A 7377-nucleotide genomic window follows, 5' to 3' on the forward strand; every position below is an offset into this window, starting at 1 on the left:
CACACATGCTGAGGCACATGGTGACACACAGGCACATGTGACACACCCGAAGACATATGGTGACATGCAGACACATACTACACACGCACAGACACATGGTGACACATAGACGCCACACATTCTGAGACACATGGTGACACACAGAGACACACTACACATGATGAGACACAGTGACACACAGGCACATGCAACGCACTCCAAGACACACGGCGACACACAAACCTGCCACACAGGCCAAGACACATGGTGACTTGCAGACACACGCTACACACGCCAAGACACACTCTACAAGCCCAGACTCACAGAGCACATGGTGAGACACACGCCAACACACAGACGCATGCTACACATCTGCCACATGCTACACGTGCTGAGACAGGCACACCCTACACATGCCAAGACACACGTGCACACATCTCAGTCATATGTAAATATTCTAATCTGGCCCCGGGGCTGTGACTGGCTGGCTCAGGGGGTGGGGGGCAGGGAATGGGTCCTGGGGCCTTTCCCCTCTAGAGGGCACCAGCTACCACTGTACCCTGTGGTGGGGGGCAATCTCTGGGGCAGCCAGCGGGAGGGATGAGTAGGCTGGGCCGGGTCGGGCTGGGAAGAGAGGGGAATGGAGGGGAGAAGAGGTAGAAGGAGGGTCCCTCTCTGCCCATCTTCCCTTCCCAGAGATCCCGGCTGTCCCAGCCCTGGCCTCGCCCAGCGGGGGGTGCTGTGGGGAGTGGGGCAGGACGCACCAGCTGTGTGTGTGTGGGGAGACGAGCTCATTAAATCCTGGGCCGAGCTGAGAGAAGGAGGAAGAGGGGAGTGGGGGCTAGTGGGTGGGGGGAGGGGTTGGAAGCCAGGACTCCTGGGTTCTCTCCCTGGCTCGGGGAGGGGAGTGGGGGCTGGTGGTTAGAGTTGGGGGAGGGGGGCTGGGAGCCTGAACTCCTGGGTTCTCTCCCTGGCTCTGGGAGGGGAGTGGGGGCTGGTGGTTAGAGTTGGGGGAGGGGGGCTGGGAGCCCGGACTCCTGGGTTCTCTCCCTGGCTCTGGGAGGGGAGTGGGGGCTGGTGATTAGAGTTGGGAGAGGAGGGCTGGGAGCCAGGACTCCTGGGTTCTAGTCCCATTAATTTAATCCCTCTCCGCACTCATGTGCGCCTCAGTTTCCCCAGTCGGTGCCCACAGCAGGCGAAGGCCGCGCGCTGTAAGTACCTCGGTGGGGACAAGCAGGAGATGGAGCGTGAAGAGCCGCTTGGGCAGCGGGCCAGGGATGTGTCAGTGCGGCCCCTCCAGGGGCCTCCCTGTGCTAGGGCCAGGCCATGTTCCCAGCTGCACCATGGCGTGCCTGCCGGGGGGGCATACACAGCTCCCAGCCCCCCCCCCCCGAGATCCGGCACTCCCCACACAGCCACAGGAGCTATTTGCTGAGGAAGAAGGAGACTGCTGTGGTGGGGTTCCCTGGGGGGAGGATCTCGCTGGGAAGTTGGGGGAACCCTGGTGCTATTTCCAGGAGGTGGGGAGAAATTGCACTGGTGGGGGCTGGGGGGAACCATAGTGCTGTTCCCTGGGGGGGTGGATCTCGCTGGTGGGGGTTGGGGTGTTGGGGGGAACCCTAGTGCTGTTCCCTGGGGGAGGTCTCGCTGTTCTCACTGGGGTGGGGGGCTGGGAGAACCATGGGGCTGTTCCCTGGGGGGGAATCTTGCTGGTGGGGGCTGGGGGGAACTATAGTGCTGTTCTCTGGGGTGGGGGGATCTCAGTGGTGGGGGCTGAGGGGAACCATAGTGCTGTTCCCTTGGGGAGGGTCTCGCTGGTAGGGGCTGGGGGAACCATAGTGCTGTTCCCTGGAGGGGGGGTCTCACTGGTGGGGGCTGAGGGAACCATAGTGCTGTTCTCTGGGGGGGGGTCTCGCTGGTAGGGGCTGGGGGAACCATAGTGCTGTTCTCTGGGGGGGGTCTCGCTGGTGGGGGCTGGAGGAACCATAGTGCTGTTCTCTGGGGGGGGTCTCGCTGGTGGGGGCTGGAGGAACCATAGTGCTGTTCTCTGGGGCGGGGGGATCGCATTGGTGGGGGCTGGGGGAACCATAGTGCTGTTCTCTGGGGGGGGGTCTCGCTGGTAGGGGCTGGGGGAACCATAGTGCTGTTCTCTGGGGGGGGGTCTCGCTGGTAGGGGCTGGGGGAACCATAGTGCTGTTCTCTGGGGGGGGTCTCGCTGGTGGGGGCTGGGGGAACCATAGTGCTGTTCTCTGGGGGGGATCTCCCTTGGGGGGCTGAGGGGAACCATTGTGCTGTTCCCTGGGGGGGGTCTCGCTGGTGGGGGCTGGGGGAACCATAGTGCTGTTCTCTGGGGGGGATCTCCCTTGGGGGGCTGAGGGGAACCATTGTGCTGTTCCCTGGGGGGGGTCTCGCTGGTAGGGGCTGGGGGAACCATAGTGCTGTTCCCTGGGGGGGGATCGCTAGTGGGGGCTGGGGGAACCATAGTGCTGTTCCCTGGGGGGGGGTCTCGCTGGTAGGGACTGGGGGAACCATAGTGCTGTTCTCTGGGGTGGGGTCTCACTGGGGGGTCGGAGGGGGACTCCTGGCCTAGCCCTGGCTGGTCTCAGCGGCTCTAAAGAGGCGGGTGTGATATTTGCACACGCGGCTGGTGTGAAGATAAACACACGCGCCGTGGGGCCGGCTGCCAGCCTGCCTGAACAGATGGTATTTACCAGCAGCCGGGGTGTGTGGGGTGTGTGTGTAGGGAGGGGAGTGAGGCTTCAACTCTGAGCTCAGGGGCAGAGATGAAGCTAAACTAGGGAATTACCTGAGGGAGATGATGCTGAGCCCCCAGTCTCCCTCCCCCCAAAGCAGGATGCCCCTCACTCCCGACCCACAGCCCCCTGCCCAGCCGTGGGATCTCCCAGGGAACATGGGGGGCAGCCCCATGGGGTGCTCTTTGCACCTATAGGGGGTGTGGGAGGGGTACAGGAGCAATGGGGGTCATGCCGGGGGGGGGGAGTGCAGGTGGGCGGCTGTAGCCTGTGTGGATATGTGGCTGTCCGGGTGGAGGCTGCCAGGCCTCGACGTACCATCGGCTTGCGCCCGCTCCGGACACAGCTCTGCCTCAGTTTCTCTTTCACCTGCTGCAGCCTGAGCAGACTCGACCTACCGGCGAAGCCTTCCACCCCTTGCAGGGTAACAGTAATGGACGCCCTTGGGTGGGGCCCAACAAACAAAAAACGACTGATCCTTCGGCCCAGCTGGGCTCTGCACCCACCTCCTTCCATGGGACAGGGTCAGTCCCCTCACCTCAGCTCTAGGGCTCCCCGCCCCCACCTCCTGAGAGGCAGCCACAGGGGCAGCATTCACCTCCCAGCTCCCCCACCCCACAGGATAGCATCTGGCTGCTGGTGTGCAGGGGTGCGCTTGTGTGGATGTGTTGCTGTGTGGATGTAGTCCGGGGGTTGGTGGGTGGTGGTGTGCTTGTGGGTGATAGCCTGCAGGTGTGGTCTAGGTGCTGGGGCGTGGGACGTGACTATGTATGTTGCTGGGCGGCTGTAGTCTAGGTATGGGTGTACTTGTGGGTGTTGCTGGGCAGGTGTACTCCAGGGGTTGGTGTGTAGTGGTGTGATTGTGGGTGTTGCTGGGCAGGTGTACTCCAAGGACTGGTGTGTAGTGATTGTGGGTGTTGCTGGGCAGGTGTACTCCAGGGGTTGGTGTGTAGTGGTGCAATTGTGGGTGTTGCTGGGCAGGTGTACTCCAGGGGTTGGTGTGTAGTGATTGTGGGTGTTGCTGGGCAGGTGTACTCCAGGGGTTGGTGTGTAGTGGTGTGATTGTGCAAGTTGCTGGACAGGCGTAGTCTAAGAGTTGGTGTGTAGTGGTGTGCTTGTGTGTGTTGCTGGGTGGGTGCAGTCTAGGTGTTTTTGTGGTGGTGGTGTGACTGTGTGTGTTTTGTGCATGTGTAGTCTAGGTTTTGGTGTCTGTGGCTGTGCAGGGTTACCCTAGGTCTTGTGTGGTGCTGTGATTGTGCATGCATTGCTGTGCAACTGTAGTCTGGTGGTTGGTGTGCGTCACCGTGCTGGTTTGCCTGCATGAGGCTGTCCTCTTTTCATGCTGTGGCTGGGCGAGTATTGGGGTGTTGGATGTGTATTAGCTGGGCCTTCTTGTAAGGGGGGTGGCGTGTGTGTGGGAGTGCTGAGCCACGTGCGTCTCTCACTCCCCCGCTGCCTCGGCGCCGGGCCCCTGGTCCTGCTGTAATTACATTTTCCAGCTGAATTACAGATTTTCTCACTAATTTAATTTTTAATTTCTATGTAAATGAACTTTTTCCCCAAAGCTCCAGCCAATCATGGCGGTGTCCAAACTCTCCCTGCTCTAACCACTAGGCCCCACTTCCCTCCCAGAGCTGAGGAGAAAACCCAGGAGTCCTGGCTCCCAGCCCCCCTGCTCTAACCACTAGGATCCACTTCCCTCCCAGAGCCGAGGAGAAAACCCAGGAGTCCTGGCTCCCAGCTCCTCCCCCCAGGATCTCTGCAGACTCAGGCAGGTGTCTGGCTTCAGGCCAGCCCCTCCACCCCACAGTGCCCCCTGCTGGCAGAGATGGGTCTGGGGTAGCCGGGAGCTCATCCCCCCCCTCCGCCCCACAGCTCCCCCTTTGCGACACACAGGACACAGGGCTGCGGCCCAGCGGGAATAGAAAAGCCTTTATTATGAACGTTCAGACAGTGTTGGACACCCCCCCCCGCTCCCGGCCTCACCCCATAAGCAGTGCATCTGGGGGGGCTGTGCCTGGAACCCCCTGTACTCCACACTGGGCTGGGGGGGCAGGGAACCTCTCCCTCCCAGCCGAACTGTCATCCCTCCCCACTCTCCCAGGACACCTGGGTCCAACAAATTCAGGGCTCACGGCCCCTGTCCCTCCCCCACCCGCACCTCAGTCCATGGCTTTGGCTGGAGAGCTCCCCATTGATTCCCCCTCCCCTCCCCACAACTCGGGCCCCACACCCTGCCCCCTCCAGCCAGACCCCACCCCTCTGGTACCCAGATGCTCCGGCCCCCTCTGCTTCTTCCCTCCTCCCCAGACACCTCCCAAGCAGTTAGCATGGCCCAAAGCCAGCCCCTGCCCTGCCCCCCCAACCGCCCCCATGGCTGAAAAGAAACAACAGCCGAGAAAATAACCAGGGTGAGGGGAACCAAAGGCAGATGGACATGGGAGTGGATGGATGGGGGTGGGGGGGCTTGTGTGGGATGGATGGAGAGGGGTTGGATGGATGGAGAGGGGTGGAATGGAGGGGTTGGGTGGATGGATGGATGGGGTGGGGTGTGTGGGGGTGGATTGACGGAGAGGGGTGGAGGTGGTTGTATGGAGGGGGGTGGGCGGATGGATGGAGAGGGGTGTGGGGGTGGATGGATGGATGGAGGGGTGGGGGTGGATGGATAGATGATGGGGTGGGATGGATGGATGGAGAGGGGGTTGGATGGAGGGGGTGGATGGATGGATGGAGAGGGGGTTGGATGGAGGGGCGGGATGGATGGAGAGGCGGTTGGATGGAGGGGTTGGGGGGATGGATGGAGGGGGTGGAGGGGGTTGGATGGAGGGGCGGGTTGGATGGAGGGGGTGGATGGATGGATGGAGAGGGGGTTGGATGGAGGGGGTGGATGGATGGATGGAGAGGGGGTTGGATGGAAGGGGTGGATGGATGGATGGAGGGGCGGGTTGGATGGAGGGGGTGGATGGATGGATGGATGGGGGGTCGGATGGAGGGGGTGGATGGATGGATGGAGGGGGGGTTGAATGGAGGGGGTGGATGGATGGATGGATGGGGGGTCGGATGGAGGGGGTGGATGGATGGATGGAGAGGGGGTTGGATGGAAGGGGTGGATGGATGGATGGAGGGGGGGTTGAATGGAGGGGGTGGATGGATGGATGGATGGGGGGTCGGATGGAGGGGGTGGATGGATGGATGGAGAGGGGGTTGGATGGAAGGGGTGGATGGATGGATGGAGGGGGGGTTGAATGGAGGGGGTGGATGGATGGATGGATGGGGGGTTGGATGGAGGGGGGGTTGGATGGAGGGGGTGGATGGATGGAGAGGCGGTTGGATGGAGGGGGTGGATGGGTGGATGGGGGGGCGGGATGGAGGGGGTGGATGGATGGAGAGGGGGTTGGATGGAGGGGGTGGATGGATGGATGGAGAGGCATTGGGGGGATGGATGGAGGGGTTGGGGGGATGGATGGAGGGGGTGGAGGGGGTTGGATGGAGGGGCGGGTTGGATGGAAGGGGTGGATGGATGGATGGAGGGGTGGATGGATGGATGGAGGGGGCGGGATGGAGGGGGTGGATGAATGGATGGAGGGGTGGATGGATGGATGGAGAGGCATTGGGGGGATGGATGGAGGGGGTGGGTGGATGGGTGGATGGGGGGGCGGGATGGAGGGGATGGATGGAGGGGGTGGAGGGGGTTGGATGGAGGGGCGGGTTGGATGGAGGGGGTGGATGGATGGATGGAGGGGCGGGTTGGATGGAGGGGGTGGATGGATGGATGGATGGAGGGGTGGACGGATGGATTGGGAGGGGGTTGGATGGAGGGGGTGGATGGATGGATGGAGAGGCATTGGGGGGATGGATGGAGGGGGTGGGTGGATGGATGGATGGGGGGTTGGATGGAGGGGGTGGATGGGTGGATGGGGGGGCGGGATGGAGGGGGTGGATGGGTGGATGGGGGGGCGGGATGGAGGGGATGGATGGAGGGGGTGGAGGGGGTTGGATGGAGGGGCGGGTTGGATGGAGGGGGTGGATGGATGGATGGAGGGGCGGGTTGGATGGAGGGGGTGGATGGATGGATGGATGGAGGGGTGGACGGATGGATTGGGAGGGGGTTGGATGGAGGGGGTGGATGGATGAATGGAGAGGGGTTGGGGGGATGGATGGAGGGGGTGGAGGGGGTTGGATGGAGGGGCGGGTTGGATGGAGGGGTGGACGGATGGAGAGGGAGATAAACTGGAAGATGGGGGGGTCAGTGAAAAAGATGCCAGTGAAGAAGGACAAAGGGAGGGAAACGCCGGGTGAGGGGGCGAACGGGGGGTGGGAGTGGAAATCACAGTTTCAGTTTTACAGGTTTTTAAATCACAGTTTTGTCTCCCCCGAAAAACAGAGATTTTCAAAAGGTGAAACAGCTACTCCCGGTTGTGTATTGAAAGTGAAGGATGCCACGGCACCCCCTAAGTGGCCCACACATGGCGAAGTCCTGGCCAGGCTCCCCCCGCACCTGCCACAGACGCGATATTTTACTTTCACGCCAGCCCCCACCTTTGCGATCGCACTGCCCCAGATCGTGTCCCCCCCCGATGCAGTGAAAGAGCCCTTTGGAGACAAGCCAGGGCCGGGGGTCAGGGGCAGCATGGCCATGTGGCTA

The sequence above is a fragment of the Gopherus evgoodei genome, unplaced genomic scaffold (assembly GCF_007399415.2).
Source record: "Gopherus evgoodei ecotype Sinaloan lineage unplaced genomic scaffold, rGopEvg1_v1.p scaffold_35_arrow_ctg1, whole genome shotgun sequence".
Lineage (NCBI taxonomy): Eukaryota > Metazoa > Chordata > Testudines > Testudinidae > Gopherus > Gopherus evgoodei.